At 37.7% G+C, this 16,148-nt stretch overlaps 1 long non-coding RNA gene across 2 annotated transcripts; it reads right to left on the bottom strand.

The window, feature by feature from the left end:
- On the bottom strand, nt 1–16,134 carry LOC112975857. 2 transcript variants are annotated; one of them, XR_003256805.1, is made up of 4 exons: nt 15,954–16,037; nt 11,401–11,584; nt 6,245–10,862; nt 1–2,412 (listed from the first exon to the last, which is right to left on the bottom strand). It is a non-coding gene; the product is annotated as an uncharacterized LOC112975857 (long non-coding RNA). The 2 variants fall into 2 exon arrangements; XR_003256803.1 differs by lacking the exon at nt 1–2,412 and having other exon boundaries at nt 2,779–6,617; nt 10,702–10,862; nt 15,954–16,134.
- Between the last annotated feature and the right edge of the window lie 14 nt (nt 16,135–16,148).

The following is a 16,148-nucleotide window of genomic DNA, read 5'->3' as shown; positions in this document are numbered from 1 at the left end:
GTCTTTTAAATGACTGGGTCAGGTGTCACTCCAGGAACACAGGAAACAGATTATTCCTGCCCAATGAGCAATTGAATATGTTCATTAGGCAACACTTTCATAATACAGAGGCGGGCACAAAGACCCAGGCCTCAGAAATGATGGAAGGAACTTCCTAGGAGCCAAAGGGATCATTCTGCAGAAATTGTTTTGCTGCTCATAAGAAATTTATAAATTGAACTTCAATCAAGTACAGTGGCAGAAACCAAATGGGCCAGAGAGGAATTGTGTATAAACCTTTTTATTTCTATTTCTTGTCATTTGACCTTTCTTTAAGTGCTACCTTCATATTTTGTGTTTGTTTTAGTTTAAAAGCATTTTGAATTTCCCTGGGAAGCTCTATATAAGCAAAATGTTTGAGTAGATCAGTCTCAAAGCTCTGGCTGATTGAAGCTCCCATCAAAAGATCTGTTACTATCTCAGAAGTGTCAAATGTATTTTTGCAATCAGGTATATATCATTAAAGTAATGCTAAATATGATATGAAAACAAAGGTAAAAGTCACATAGTTCTTTAAAAAAAAACCCCAAGTTATAACAAACAGGTAATACAGAGCCAGATTTCATCCCTCATAGTCACATAAATCAGAACCTTTTTTCCTGAGAAGTCCCATTGAAATCAGTAAGATTTATTTGTAAAAGAAGGGTACTGTTCACTGAGTAGAAGTAGAATTTGGCCATTAGAAAGCCATTACATCTGCTCAGCAATAAAGCAAATACTTTCAAAATACCTTAACTATTAGTACAGGAATATGTTGATTACAGTTTGAGAGAACAGTATTCCGACATCTCTAATAGTTGTAAACATGCCTCTATGGATTATTCACTTACTTTAATTGCTTTTAGCTTTATTATTTAAATGTTAATACTTGAAAGTAATGGTTTAAATTGTTTGCCCAAGATGTAATTACAGTTCACATACAGTGATAAATTAAGAATCCAGGAAAATGAAACAAAAAATTAAGTGGGATTTTACTACCAGAATTGAGTCTTTATGGAAACTACAAATAAATTCCCTTCCAAACTTTTCAATAATTCAACAAAATGGAAAACACAATATTTAATTTTTATGCAAATTGCTAGCGTTTTCTTTAAGTGTAAGAGAACATTTCAAAGACTTTAAATTTTTAGTCAAATTGACACTAACATGATAGAAATATAATTGATTTTTGCCTGAAATTAGATTTTCTTCTGTTTAAATGTATTCTTCCTCTGCCCAAAATCAATTAATGGCATCTTAGTATATCTAGAAGAGATCTGCTGCCAAATCACTGCAAATTCTAAAAATGAATTAGCATTTGAAAAATGATTTAGTAGATAATCAGGTTGATTTGTGTGCTATAGGAAATAAGCAGCTAAAAAAAGAGTATATTATCAAGATTGTAAAAAGTTTTCAAGGCTGACAGAACCCTGTGTTTCCATTGTCATTTCTGGATGTCTAAATAGTGCCTCATTAATAGTATAATTAGTTAAGGACATAGACCAACACTGCAAGCTCTTACTCATATTGGCCATCCATTTTGTCCATAATTCAAGCTAGAAATCATATTAAAGAAAGACTACCACAGCAGTTATAAATATACACTGTAAAATGTCCTTCAAAATGAAGGGCTCATTTTAGCTTCATGGATCTGTAATCTTTGGCCACAGGGACTGATTCAGTTTCTTTACCTAGCTAGTCAGCCCAGCTGTGGCACATCTAGGTTAAAGAAGGTTAAAATTTTGCTTTTTTGCTTTTTTGTCCACATAGGGATAATTATCTGGTTCATAAAGAAAGTAAGTCTAAGACAACTAAGTTTTAGGCCAATTAGCACAGTTCCAGTGATAGAAACTAAGAATGATGGTGTATGATTAAGAAAATACAGATGAATACATTAAAGTGTCAGATAATGAAAAATATTGCAATATATTACAGTAAGATACTATGGCCTAAAAAGGAATTATGGAAGTCACTAAATTTCTGAAGAACCCAGGAAAAGCAATCACTATGATCCTATATTAAAGATTACAGACTCTGCTTTCACCTGAGCCTTAGACTGCCGGAGAGCAAGGAGGACACCTGGGGTCACTACTTTCCCATTTTCCCATGCTATCTTAACCCAGAACAGTTGTTCCCAAGCTTTTTTATAGCTAAGCCTAATCTAAAAACAAACTGTTAAACCCCTGTGCTTTTTGTGCTCTTATCCAAGAACTGTCCAAGAAACCCTTGCTTCTCTGTCCTCATTTCTAAGCCTCAGGCTTATTGCTGTCGTCTCTCAGCTCAGCCCATTCACTCCTGAGAGCAGCTGCCACGTCCTTCCTTCTGCAGCTCTGAGACCAAGCTAGAGCTGCTCTGAAGCCTCTGTGTCAAGCTCTCTCGCGTTCCCCTGTGAGGCTGAGAACAAGAGACAAACCAGATCAGGCTGTAAAAAAACCCAAGCCAAAACACCTACTGATGTGAGTTTTTTGCTTTTATCTTTTGCTCCTCATATAAGTTAAAACAACTTTAAGATTGCTCTACTTAATACTGAGACACCTAATGCAGTCTTGCACAGAACTAGCGTAGGTCTGGCAGAGCTCATGCATGTGGACTCTGTGTCACACCTCAGGGAAACAGACTCCAGTCTTAACAGTAAGGCATACCTCAAAATCATTTAAGTAGGGAATTTTAGGCATAAGAGGAAAGAACTGCAGATGTGTTTGAAGACAGTCCTTATGTCTTATAGTATTGGCTCTGTTTCACTCATTAGAGTTTCTCACCTTTTTTTTCCCCCAGGCCTAGAAATCAAGGCCTACATCACTGATGCGGCTGATGGCTGAAGGCAATTATAACCACTCATTCCAAAGTAAATTTAKCCCAAGGGATTTTAACAGATTCTGATTTCAAATATCCATCAAAACAGTGAGGTTTACCTGTGGTTTCATATGGAATACTACCTTATTTAAGAAGAAGAAGAATTTTGTTCATTATATACTTCAAAACTTGAAACTGCAACATATTAACAGGCACAATGAAAACACAGAAGAAACAGTAAGAATGTATTTGTTTTTTGTCATAACTCATATTAATATTTTCAGTAAATATAAGACCACAAAAGTAGCTTCCTCCTATGGAATGACTAGAATGCATTGCCAAACCTTAAACTGAGAAGAAATTAAGTTCTCTCTTTTAGCCAAGTTTTGCTAAATGAGGAAGAAGGTTTCGCAGAATTGAGGCCAATTTAGTTTGTATATTGCTTTTATGTGGACATTTTAATCAATACAGTCCTTCACAGTCAAGAAGAGATGGAAAACCTTATTTAAATTATAGGTAGATTCTTCTGAAGTCAGTCATCAAGTCCTTCAAGTTAATATTGCTTACTACAGTAACAGTCATATTACAGTGAAGATGCAGCTGATATTACAGCAATATTTTCAGCCTTCAGCAAGTGGTGCAGAAAATGAAGAGATTTATTTTGTTGAATATGCCCTTCAGTAACAGCACCACATAATTTTTCTTGGATATTTGGTATATAAATATTCCTTGCATGAATGGAACTAACTCTAATTAACATTATTTCTGTAGTTAAAAGAGAAGAATGAAGGTTTTGATTTTTAAAAAAAGTTTTCCTATTCTTTGCCAGATATTTTATAAACATTGAAGGAAAATTGGAATTTTCTTATATATTTCTTTTATTGCAGTAATGGAGATCAATTGCAATGATAAGAGTCCTAGTAAATATAAAACAAAAAGATGGTCGCTGCCCTAAAAGCTTCAGTAAACCATTTGACTGTTCTGAGTCATAATGGCATTCAGTCACAATTTCATCTTCTAAAATCATTGCAATTCTGCTGTTCATTTGTTTTTCTCAATAATGAACTTGTGTTTTACAGGAAGCATTTTTATTAACATTAGAATCTTGAGCCTAAATGATTTTTGCACAGCAAATTAGTCTTATTTGAACAATGAGGCTGACTGAGACATTACACTAACTTTTAGTGTTTTTTTATATTTAGAATTTATTTAAAAAAATATGATTCATGTTCCAAACCAGATCAGTTTTGCTCTGTGACCATTAAATACTTACCTTGTAATTCCTAATACATTAGCAGTATGAGGTATTTCAAAAGGGCACTGATATACTCTGAGGGTATATGGACCACTTGTGTAATTATGCCAGCAACAACCTGTTCCAGATTGTTTCAGTGTGCATCATTTCAGTAACAATCTCAGTTGAAAACAAATGTGATCCAAGAGTACTTTTTGTGTGCATGCACTCTGTTTGAAGCACTATTGTGTAAAATATGAGGCACTCCATGATTGTGGAGACAGAGCAGCTGGTTCTCAGAATGCTATCTTGCTCTAATTAATCCACAGCTGTGAAGGAAAGTAACTCTTTTGCAAGGTTTTGCATTGAGCCAGAGGCAGATCCGGGAATATAATCTCAAATTCCCAGTTGCCAATTGCCTATGCTAAGGTGCTATTATACTTATGTACAAAATATAAAGACACACTGTTTCTGATTTTTAATTATGCTAACATCCTTTAATGTAAAACATCAGGTTTCTTTAGGCAGTATAGAGCCAACCGACGTTCCTAGCATAGCAAGTACACAGGCATGTTTATAATTTGCCTATTTTCTCCTTTATAGGAACCTTAGACCAAGGAAAGTAGAGCATAAACTAGAGCACCTTTGGAGTTCCTTTAACTTATATAAGAAGCTGAGCAAGTTCCTGTTGGTTCACAAAATATATCCTTGCTTTCTTTTCCATCCCAGTTCCCTGTATATAAAAAGAACGACATGGACTTCATGCCTTCCTACAACAAAGAAAAGTTAGGTTTCTCATTGTAATCGATTCAGTCATAGCTATTTTTCTAGTGAATCCTTCATGAAAGCTCTTGGACTATGGATCTTGAAACTAAGGTCTAAAAAAATCATTCTATCACAGAACTAAATGCAATTCACGTTCTTCTAATTACTACTACTAAAGAGTTGCACTTTACCTTTTAAAATAGCAATTTAATCAAACTTTGAAATGAGGAAATATAACAGTGTTACAGGAAATAGAGGGACTATTGACAGAAAATACAAATTGTTCTGACACTAAATGGTTGTTGAATTCAGAACTTGGCCTATTAGCTCACACTTAGGACTTACGAAAGCCATTAGAGAAAGGAGATTTTCACTGGCTTCAGTCTTTCTAGCTAGTCTCTGTCTTGCTCTATCACTTACTAAATTTAAATAAATTATAGTCACAGATAACTAGTATTTAAAAGATACTTTTTAAAGTATTTAAAAGATAGCAGTGTCAGTTATATAATTGTATTTCCTTCATTTAGGCATATTAGATACATTTACATTCACTCTACATGATAGTTTCCTACTGTTAATCATCAGAAATTGAACTAGATATTAAATCAAGCATTTTACTTTTTAATRTCTTCCTCTAATATCTACATACAGATTCAATGCTAGAACATACAGACTACTAAAATGGCCATCTATTATTACAGAAGATATCAGTGTCCCTTTTACACACTTAACATTCTGTCCATTACAGTACTTAGACCTCTGGGTTGCCTTCCAGATGTAGCAAGCAATATCCTCTGATACTATCTTTTGAATTACGTTATGCAATCTGACCTTTTAGAATGGAGCATCTTTCCTCCTTTCTTTTCTAATGATGTTGCAGAAATAGTATTTCCCCTAGAGACTGGATGCCGTTAATTCAGTTGAACTGTACATGGTGAGACCCCATCTGAAATACTACATACATACTTCAGATCTTCCACAATCAAGATAGATGAATTTAGACTAATATTAGACTAGTGAAAAGAAAGACTACTATGACAATCAGGGGAATTAAAAACCTAGCACATAAAGGTTAAAAAAGAACTTTTTTTTAGTCCAGCAAACAGTCTGAAGGCGTATGTAGATGCTAATAATACACATACACATATATATTTATGTAAATATATTTATATAAGAGGGTTCAGCGTAGACTCTGGAGAGAGAGAATGAAGGAGGGAGATAGAGAAATGGGTATTAAAACACGTAGTCTGGATATTAGATCACATTTTTTAACCACTCAGACCAATGATATCTGGAACATCCTCTTAATGGTGGTGAGGAAAGCAATCTAACTAGTTTCAAGTGATACTCTAATAAACAGAACTAAATGAAATGATTGCCGATAACAGCAGGGAATAGATGGTTTTGCAATAGCTGCTACGCCACCAAGCTCACCTTGCAGTAAACTGCCTTGAGACATTTTCATCATCAGGATGCTCCACCCATCCCTATGCAGTCCCATACTGTACTTGAACTTCTGGCCTGTTTAATAACTTCTTTATCCCATACAAAACTCTCTGGATTTCTTCAGACTTTTAAGGCCTTTAAGACTTTTCATTGTGCTCCCCCTAGTGGAAGAGAAGATCACCGTCGTCCCACACGGTGAGAGACTGAGAGAAAAGGCAGAGGGGAGATGAAGCAAAGCAACAACTTGCAACAGCACTCCAGGTGCAGCCCCTTTTACTTGTAAAATGATGAAAGGAAATTTTGATAGCTGAGTGTTGTCTAGTTTCCATAATGCTTTGCATCATGTAGTTTCATGTTGCACCTGAGAGAGAAATTGAAGGTCTTGACCACTTGTGATAACTAATGATCCTACAGTACATTTTGCATAAGCAAGAGTATTTATCCTGGAGATTTGGTTAGAGTAATAAATTCTGTCTGCCTAAATTCTACCTATGGTCCCCCCTCCCTTTTTTTTTAACTTTTCTATTTTTCAGCTCATATAATGTCGCTACATACTGGTAAGCAATTGTATTACACTCCTCAGGCAGCTGAAGGGAGCAATGCATTTTTTGACGGTCTGCTGTATGTTACCCAAACTTTGCTACTACTGCCAAAATGCACAACATTTTGTTACGACAACAGTGGTGTAAGGCCTTTCCAGAAAACGAGAAGACTTGGTTGTAATATATATAATGTGGATTATATGGATATCTTGATTTCATTGTAAAAAATAACATCAAATATCTCTCACAGTCTTTTTTTTTGACATTCAGTCACTGCTTCCTCCCAAAATTACAAACATCAGTGCCTCAAAATTGCCTCCTTGGCACCAGCAACACCACATAGAAAAGGCAAATTGTGTGGGAATGTATTGCCTAGTGATCCAGGGTGATACAACTACTTAAAATCTGATATGGACAGTTCCTGGCTCAGCAAATTTTACCAGTTAGTTCTGTGCCCTTTCACATCCCCACTTAGAAGAATGGTTCCACCTCTGGGCTCCTAAAGTTAGCCTATGTTGCCTAGTCTCACCAAACTACTACAGTCACAGAGGGTTAGATTCAATTTAAGACATGTAAACATAGGTGTTTACATTTGAACTAAGCATGGAGATCTACTCACCTAGTTGATGGAGTTTAGAGAACTCTTCAGCTGCTCAGTGATTAGAGAGCTACATCTACAGCATTAAATTAAATGTGCCTGGGATTCTTTTCTGGCACTGGCACCAACTGGCACAGGAGAGCCCATGTTTATATTATTAAAACTCTCCCATTGTCCAAAGCAGGGTGGCATCATGCAACCTGTCTGTTGAGAATGAACTCAGGCCCACGTTAACTCCTAAACCAGGACCAAAAATTTTTGGTAGAGTGTGAGTTAGTCCCAGCCAGAAGTATGCCAGCCACTGTTAAAAGCAAAGACGAGTGAGTTATGGTGTCCAAGAATGTTTCCAGCCATTGTTTAGCTTTCTGGTACAGATGTAGCCTAGACGTCGACTTGAAGGTGAGCTGAGTCATTCTCTAGACATCAGCATGTATTAGTTATATTCTCTGTTTTCTATAATGGGAACTTAGACACCTCTCATATGTGTTGGACTTAACTTGTGGACACCAAAATGTAGTTGTACTAGTCTGGACATGAATCCCACTCAGATTGTCACAATGGAGACAATTATATTTTGCCATATGGCAACAAGGTAAGCAGGGAAAGATTAAATATCTTTAATTGATATTAAAACATCCCAAGTTGCAGAATAATTGTTTTACCCAGTTATTCATAAATATGTAAGCCTCCAGCAGTTCTAAAAAATTATCTATGAAATAAAAAGCCTTTTTAAGAAAATGTGATACCAAATGTGAACCATATACCCTTTTTCCATTTGTAAGAACATAAAATATTGAAGATAAAGTGTTTTCCTTCCACCGTGTAGCAGCTACTTAGCATCTATTGTAAAAGAAAGAAAGTGTGACCTTTTGGCAGCTTTAAATATCAAAGATTATGTGAAAATTGTCCTTTTCATCATTGCAGTGCTTCTGAGGTATCAAATGGTAAAGAAATCATCTCAACCCAAATGAGCTCAGAAACATGCACTGAAAAATCTATGCTTTAAGAAAGTGTGAAAATTAAATATTAAAAAACAATTCTTGACACAGAAGGCTCTCTGAAATGTGTTAAGCCACACTGGAAGTCTTAGCAGGAAGCCACATTATTTGTTGACATGTGGTCTATTATCTTATTTGACTCAATGAATATTCATCAGAATTTACAGTTTTCTATTATTTAGCTCACTGCGTTAAATATCTGCTTTTTTTCACAAGTCCTAAGGGGAAACAAGATCACCTGCTACTTTTGTTGGTTAAAACCATGAAAGGATTATATATAGTACTGTATTAGCTGAGACAAACTATCAAAAACTAAAGGCTGACTGTAAATAAAACTCCTACAGTTGCTACAGCAACTGATTTATTCCTTTTCGATGAGTTCCCAAAATATAATTGTATGTATAAGACAAGACTGTGGACCAACATTATCGTACCTTTATATGATGTTGTGTTATGGCAAAATGAGATACTTGTTTATATTGTAATGCCATGATTTTACATCAAAATGTCATGAGGGAATTAAATTCCAAAGGTTGTCAACCCTGCTTGGCTCACTGAAATTTGGCAAGCTTGTTGAACTATGCAGCAAAGAGGTTGCTGTATTCTGGGAAAAACATCTCCAGCAGCTGATAAATGACAGACCAAGCATATAATTAGTGCCTCTTCAGATTTTACCCAGTTTTATCACGATGCACGGCACTTGGGATGACTTCAGAGGTTTGCTATTCAGAGAATTTCCTAATGACCTATCATTTGTGTGCCTCCTCTCTTGACTAGCTAAATATGAGTACGCCTAAGGGAAAAAAAAATGATAGGAACTGTGGCTCAAGGTGAAAGCTTTTGGCTTTAAGCTGTGGTAACAGTTTTATTTTGGAAGTCATCCATATAAAAGCAAAAAAGTGACATGCAGCCTGATTATGCCCGCACACTCAACAGTGACTGGAGGCAAAGAGTCCTTCAGATACATAAGAATAATAAATGACCCTTCACAGTGTTTGTCAAACTAGTAGAAAGAGCCACATCTCAATTCATGTACTTTTTTTAATAATAATGTGAGGCTTTATGCCAATACTCTGAAAATTTTACAGATGGCATCTATTGAAAATATGGAGAATTCAGCTCCTACAAGATAGTCATGCATTTTTGTCTAAAGCAATGTCCTCACATTATCACCGAAATTTCTCATCAAAAATGAAAGAAATGGGGTTAACTTATAAAAGCACACCTGTCTAGTACCAATCACTATTGCAAAGATGTTTACGAGGTGAAGAGAGATGGGATGTAGCAACACCCAGGGAGAGAACAGATTTTAATTCCTTTACATGGCAGGGATAGAGGACAGTACCTTTGATTATCCAGCATAACAAGCTCCAAGGATACAGGAGCTGTGGAGCACAGCTTAGACACTTGGTGGAATCATTTTGGGTCTGCACTGAAACAGCCTTGAACCAGCTTACATAAAGAAGCGGGATCTGTACTCCTACAGCGCCTGCCAAAGGGCTTCTCTAAAGGCCTCCCTGGCTGCGAGGGATCCAGTTTGCAGCATTCGTCTAGGTCAGCCAAGCATGAGTTTAGCTCAGTGGCTTGAAGCAAAGCAGAACCACTACCTACCATGCTGCTACGACTGGACCAGCGCCAAGTTTTGTGCAGATGCGTGATCAGCAGCTCCACATGGGGGCACAGGAAGCTGAAGCTGAGCTTTACTGATCAAAACTGGCCTGAGTGGGTACACCGAGCTTGGTCAGTGATAACAAACTGGCCCATGCAGCTGCAAACTCCAGCACTCTTATTCCTCCCCATTTGCTCAGGGCCTTGTTTTTGGTAAAGTGAGCCTTTTGTGTCTAGGTGGATGCTTATTCTTTCAGCACTACTGAGGAGTCTTTCCACCACACTCTTCACTGCTCCAAGTTATGGAAGAACTCACTGGTTTGGTGCTGTCCTACATCCAAGTTGTTTCCATGCCCTGTAAAACCCAGATCCCAGGCTCTGTAAAATGGGAAACCAAGTGCAACACTTGAATGTGCCTGCAGGGATCAGCCTGGATCTGGCAGTACCATTTCTAAACCAGAGCAGAAAACTCTGCTGACCTTTGAGTGACTCCATCAGCAGTCACTTGGGTGGTTCTGTGCAATGTATAATATATATTCCAGAATACCAGAATTGAGTGTTTTGTTGAAACTCAAGGGCTGGCTCTGCACAGGACAGGTTCAGGTCTGTAACTTACTCAATCAGCTCAGGTGTGTGAAAAAAAAATATTGTACTGCTTCTGACTAGAGCAAGTGTTATGATTAGACCTATGGTACATACTTAAAGTAGGCTACTCCCACTGGTCTGTATCCTGCTCCAGTGAAAGCAACAGAAGTCCTTTTAACATTAATGTCAATTACACGAATGTTTGGTACAGTAGACGCCCAAGCAGGGAAAAGCACAGTAGTTTAATGTTACAGTCAAATGAACGTGCTTGACACCTGTAGAGAAAGAAACTGTGATTAATGGTGTTGTTATTTCCTTTCAGCAATTGTGGTAAGCAAGCAGATCGGGTGTCTTTATCTAGCTACCTTTTTTCCAATAGAGGCAAATTTCTGCTTCTCACTTAGAAAAGCTGTAATTGTACCTGACACAGCCTTCACACTGAATATGTTATTTTGCTCAGAAATTTAATTAAACTTTGATTACTCTAATTTAACCCATATCAGTATCTATTTTGTAATTGTATGAAAGACTAAACAAAACACTAATCTATTTTTAATGGAGTAATGTATTTAGTTTTTGCTGTGTATTAAAAACGTGCATAAAAATGAACTGCTCAAATCATAGGATTGCTCTTACACAACAGGAATACCAGCCTTCACTGGAAACAGAATTCTGACATATGTGGGGACAGTAAATTGGCACTGCTGCGAGAGCTGAAGAGGTGTACCAACCCTGGGACTACAAAAGCAGGCCTAAAGAAGTCATGACCTTCCTTAGAGATACGGAGCAAACAAGAAAGATAAAATCATGTACCATCTCTTCCTCCCAGCCATTTTACCCCAGTTTGCAGGGCATGCTTCTTTGGTAGCTTTACACTGGCACTGTGCAATACTTGGAGTCTTCAAGTGAAAGAATTGCTATTCCATCTGGCTTCTGCTGAATGACTTGTGGTAGGGAAATTCTTCGTGCCCTCACCCCACTCTCCTTTTTTAAATACCTGTGGAGGAAGAAGGAGAATGGTTGGGAGGCAGACATATTCCTGACCTTAATGTTTGGACAGTACTTTGAATAAGAGAGAAATCAGTACTAAATACAGTCATTAGAATGTGCCTATTATTTAGACAATAAAATTATTCTAATAACAACACCACACACACATTTCTATTCAGCAATTTTTTTTTCCTCTTTCAGCTAATCAGCATTAATTCAGTATTAATCTAGTGATTCTGAGGCTGTAGAAAGAAAAAAAAAGCTTAATCAGTCTTGAACTAAACTGACAAACAGGCTGCAATCAATCATCAAATGTAAGGAGCCAGACACCTCATCACAGATAGTTGAGTGGGGCAAGTAGATCAAAAACAGAAGCAAAATAAGTAAACTGGGAGCAAAAAGAGAATGAAAAAGACTATCATTCAACAGAAAGCAAAGGGCTTGACTCAGCTCAGGATATAAAATTGTAAACATCACTTTAAAAACAAAAAACCTTGTCATTCTGAGTTGTCTGATGGCAGCTTTACCATCTCAGACTAAAGATACATAATATCTTTTCTTTTTCAGGGAGATTGATTTGTTGTTTCACCAAGGTAAAATAAACACGTACTTTAATTAAACAATAATCCCAGTCTACAAAGTAGGGGGTTTTTTTTAAACTCTTGTGATGGTGACTTGCAATTTTATTGCTGCACATTCCATTTTCCAGGTCATGTGTGATGATGAAAAAGTCTCATAACAGCAACCTCTACTGACTGGCACAGCAGAGTCCCTCATTTCTATCTCACCATTCATAGCAGTCCTGGTGTCCACCTGTGATTCTTCATTAAATGTTTCCAAGTGAGTTAACTAAGTACTCTCTCTTTCCCTATGCATGTCCTGCTACCTGTCATCCTCCCTTATTTTCTCTGTATTAAAAGTGTGGGAAGACAGAGTTCCACACTGGACAATGGAGAAAATAAAACATTTAAATCTAATCTTTCCCTTTCAGTTTCATCTGTCCCACAAGAGGTAATTCTACTAAGATATAATCTTACCTGCTACTGTTTTGTATCTTTGCTATCTAAGTGCTAGGCTGCAGCTTAGTATATTGTTCCTTTTCAACACAGATGACGCTACCTAGGGGCACTCTGTTGATGGGATCACTGCTTGAAAAACCTTTGATCAGGGTTTCAGACACCAGAGACAAAGGAATAACTTCTAAGATGAATCTTGCCTCTTCAGATTTCCAGTCAACTCCTGTCCCTGCCAAATGGCATGTAACACCAAACTTCAGCACTAATAGAAAAAAAAAAACCCTAGGGAAGGATTCAAGACCATTTGAGATTATTTTGATACTGACGGACCCCTGGCATTTCATTCTTTGATAAGCAGGAGAAACCTGAGTACCAGCAGAGGCAGAGCTCCCAGCAGCCACCCCCCTCTTTCCTTAAGGAGACATTCCATTAAATGTCCATGAAATATGCATGACCATTCACACAAAGGATCAGGAAGAAGACATCCATCGAAATTTGTAAGAAATGGTTCATACTGCCATCTGCCCCTCCTAAAGAGAACTGATTTGAAAATAACCAGAACTATATTCCAGACGCCAGTCACAAAATACCCTGTCTCTGCCACAGGGACAACAAGCAGAGGGATACAAGAAATATTCTGTGACTGCTACTACATCCAAATAAGCATCAAAAGACCTTTGATATAATAACTGGAAAAAAAAACCAATATATTTTACACATGGATATATTATTCAGCTGTCAGGAGGTTCTTTTCTATATAAAGACCTAAAAACCAAATCAAAACCCTAGGCTAAGATTTAAACAACAAATTTACCACCATTCTTAGCTTACAAAAGGGATCCTTCTCCTAACTGTGTCCCAGCAAGGTTCAAGAAACGCAAGATGCAGAACTAGTTACCACCCAAATACCTAAATAAATTCAAGGACGAAGACGCTTTCACAGGCTAATATTCTCTGCAACATATGGAAGGAACAAATTGTTATAAACTCTTAAAACTAGTGGCTAAATTATTACAACAAAATTAATTTGGTTTTCCACAGAAAGTATGACATAATTACATTAAGAATGCATAAATGAACAACAATGTCATACTAAATTCTCTGTGTACTGGTTCACAGGCCTATCTATTGAAACTTGCTTATGACTGAATGTACTGCATCAAATCCTGGCATAAATAATGGCAGTGCCCCAAAAGAATGAGCCCATATTTTATATTCTGCTTATACAGTCTGCTCATAGACACTAGAATAATCAATTTTTCTTAAAAATATATTTATAATCACAAATATATATGGAAAAAAAGCCATTTTAAATGGATTTCTACCTCATTAAGCTCTTCTTAATGAGTCTAGGGATATAGCTTTAGAGTAAATGAACAGAAGACATTTTATTTAAACTCAGCTAATTTTATTTAAAAACAGGTCATACTTAACAATACCCTACAGCTAGCAAAAATAAGTGCTTCATTCTCTCAGTTTACGCACTAACCACCTAGTGTGATTTCCTCTTCTTTCATAAAGGTTTGCTTTGGGGAGAGCAAAATCACAAAACACTCATGCAAAAGAGAATGATATTTTAAAACAACACWGGACTGGAGCTGGATGCAGACCTATCTGTAACAATGGCTAGTAAGGAATGCATATTGTCCCTTGCTCTTCCACAGATAACTTCTATAATCTTATTCTGTAGTTGAGGCCAGGTAATAAAATTTGGCTTCTTACTAGTGCTGTATAGATTTCATCTTCTTTTTTTAACGTGGCCTTAAAAATAAAAGCTTCAGTTTTCAAATTAATTCAGTGAGGCTGAATTCTGCATCAATCTGTCCTTACTTTGCTGAAGCCAATGTTATTTAAAACTTGTATCTGTCAAAAATTCACAGACAGGAAGAAGGCACAACTCTCCTAATTTAGGAACTGTTCAATGAATATCGGCATATGTAGCCAGAAACCTGAAAGATGATAAAAGAAGCAGTTGCAATGCTTTAACTTTTCTCATTAGCTATGGAAGGTCATTTCAGAACTATGCCCATTTTTTTTCAGATCTTAATTACGATCCCTGGCTATACAGATCTCTTATGTCTTTACTGCACTCTTTGTTGTTCACTCTGCCTGCTCAAAAGCAGTAGTATTGTTAAAAAGAAATGCTCCAATGCGATCAGTTCATGTCAGTCGAATCAAACACAAAGATTAGATATACTCAGTTTTTTTAAAAGCACGTGTGTAACAAGTAATATTTAGATCAATAAGTGCTTGTCTTTTGTTTTCATGCAGGAACTGAACAGCATGTTATACTTATCCCAAGCATGTAACATTTTCCCACTGGAAGATAAGCAGATTTTTTTATTTTTCATCAAAAAAAACCCAACTTCCCGATAGCAGTAGGGCATTGTTAAATTTTGAAACAAATTAACTGAACTTAAAAAAAAAACCCTTCTGTTCATTTACTCTAAAGGTGCCTTGCCTACCTGCCCCTCCTTAGAGGACATCACTGACAGATCACAAGCCCCATTATTTTCTGCAAAGGGTATAGTATTTGTTGATCTCCTCTTAAAGTTTTAGCAAGGACCCTCCTGCTTTCTTTATCCTTTATACATCATACAAGCTGCTTTTAAGTATTTGCAAGGCAAACTCATCTTCCTGCAAATCCCATCTTCAAATTCTTTCTGAAGTAAAAAAAGCAATGGCTAAAAATCTGGTTTGTTGTGACCATATTTTTCATGCTGACTTGTAATTCAGTCTTCTACCAGTGTCTCTCCATTTTAGTCACCTGTAATCTATAGCTTGTAAACTGCAAGCTCTTTGGGTCAGACACTTTCTGTGCTATAGGTCTACCGGGTATCTAGCATCTTATAAACCTCATTGGGCACTGCTTGTTCTTTAAATGTATTAATAAACATCAATAACATGGACTCATGAGATCACTTATGAAATAAGCAGATGGTATTCATGCTTGTGGGCTTTGATCATGTATTTACTGAAGTGAAAACAGATCCACTTTGAAATCTATTCAATTCAGTGGAAATACTGCCTTACCCTCTTCCCCTCTGCTTATGAACAGGTCACCATATACCCGGCTTTGCAATGCCATCAGGTGAAACCCAGTTTGAACAGCCTACAGTTACAGAAACGAGTGATCCGACGTGCTGCTGGCAGGGACCTAAAGCACAGCTGCCGCCGTCCCGGAGCTCCGAGGCCCRCACCGCCCTGCCGGCACCGCGGCAGCGCCGCCGCCGGGCCCGGGCCCGGGCCCGGGCCACGGCCCGCCCTGCAGGCGCCGCCCGGCGAGCCGCACGCTCCGCAGCGCTGCCACCTCGCGAGGCGGCGCTAACACACGTTTTGCTTCCTGAAGGGAAACCTCACCTGGAGCAGGGTCAGAGCCAGAGGACGTGACTTGTTACCCAAGGCGAGAGCTTGCAGGGGGAAACGAAGCGGCTCTCCCCAGCGTTACACAGAAGGAAACCGGCCTCGGTAACCCGGAAAGGATACGGAGCCGATCACGAAACGCCCCCAGCCGCGGCAGGGCGCGAGCGGGCGCCCGCACGCCCCGAGACTCCC

The sequence above is a fragment of the Apteryx rowi genome, unplaced genomic scaffold, assembly GCF_003343035.1.
Source record: "Apteryx rowi isolate R43461 unplaced genomic scaffold, aptRow1 scaffold_695, whole genome shotgun sequence".
NCBI lineage: Eukaryota > Metazoa > Chordata > Aves > Apterygiformes > Apterygidae > Apteryx > Apteryx rowi.
Note: the sequence above shows the minus strand (reverse complement) of the source record. Positions and strands in the feature narration are given on the sequence as shown.